At 46.6% G+C, this 1,469-nt stretch overlaps 1 pseudogene; it reads right to left on the reverse strand.

Annotated features, from left to right (window-relative positions):
• Nucleotides 1–577: 577 nt before the first annotated feature.
• LOC147427297 (uncharacterized) lies at nucleotides 578–1,137 on the reverse strand (annotated as a pseudogene).
• Between the last annotated feature and the right edge of the window lie 332 nt (nucleotides 1,138–1,469).

Raw genomic sequence — 1,469 nt, forward strand, 5'->3', positions numbered from 1 at the left:
GTGGTTAAACTATGTATAGGTAGAGAAGCCTTGCTTCTCCGCAAGCCCCAACTCCGGGCTCTTGCCAGTTGCCTTGAAATTGGCCATGCCGATCAGCGATCCAACCGTGCAAAGCAACTTTGCATGCATAAGCCAAACTGGCAACAGACCTTGCCATTGCATCAAAAATCAATCTTTGAAATGCTATCCGTATAAGTTTGCAAAGTAAAATTTCACAGAGATTAAGAAAATCCTTGGAATTACAAAAAAACTAACTCTGATGAGCATGGCGTTCGTCCGTGTACGCTCATCCATGTACGCGGCAAGCATATCCTCATTGTTTTTATCCCCTTTGTGAGAAACATCTCGCATGTCGCCTAATCATCTCTGCCAAGCTGCGCATGCCGAAACCCACTTCGACAACCAACGAAAACTCAAAAATTTGGATATCTCCTTGAGCGGAAATTTGGAATTTGCACTTTGCTTCAAGTACCGCCCTCCTTGAGAGCTCCACTCCACATAGTGGTGCGTTTGAAAGGCAACACTCTTTCCAAATACTCATCGATTGCGTTCCATAAGCTTGAAAGTGTGTTTCTTTTCATGTCATCTTACAGGCCTTGAATGCTATGTTGATTGTTGCTTGCCGTTGACATGATGCTAATTCCTTCTTGTCCAATTGAGTGTTGTAGATATCATGTTGCTCGCCTTGCATGCTTCGACAAGTTGATGCCTTGTCGAAATTGCGGCCGGTGTGTCGAATCCATGGTAATGATGTCCGAAGAACCAGAAAATTTGCTAAAGGGATGCTCGTGCAATCTGTAGCCCCTGATCCTAACCAGCTCGAAAACCGTTAGGCTTCGCTTTGCTGTGGGTGAATGGCCTCTTGATCACTTAAGTCCTTGGACAAGGGCCAAGTGTGAAGGTCAACCAAATAAAACCTTTGGTAGCGAATTCACGATGGCAGCGGCCGCTTGTGCAAGAAAAAACAGAGGGAGAGAACGCGCCATCCTGACTTCGTCTACTGACGACGCTGCAACGGGATGTTTTCCCCATGAGGAGGTTCTCCCATTGAACCCAACCATGTAGGATTTTGTGCAGATCGACACCCTGCCATGTGTGTGCAAACGACCCTTCTCGCGATTGGTTGGAGCCCACCATGCTGTTCGATGCAGCCCCTAGGGACCTTGCCCATGCCATGGTAGCCTAGCTCGAAGCAGATAGAGAGAGAGAGAGAGAGAGAGAGAGAGAGATAGATAGATAGTTCTATTATCATCCTGGGAGGTCAAATATGACCTATGGGACCAAATGAACATGTCACGTGGTGTGAGTGGAGTTCATAAGTGACTCTCGATGCTCAAAAATGGCTGAAATGAGCGTCGCAATAGAGATTCCACATCATGGTTGGGAGAGGACGGTATGTAGGGAGAGATCATGGCTGAATATATGGGGAAAAGAGGACCTAATGTGGTCAAAAGCTGAGCACTCAAGTA

Source organism: Adiantum capillus-veneris, chromosome 24, assembly GCF_014529385.1.
Source record: "Adiantum capillus-veneris isolate H3 chromosome 24, ASM1452938v2, whole genome shotgun sequence".
Lineage (NCBI taxonomy): Eukaryota > Viridiplantae > Streptophyta > Polypodiopsida > Polypodiales > Pteridaceae > Adiantum > Adiantum capillus-veneris.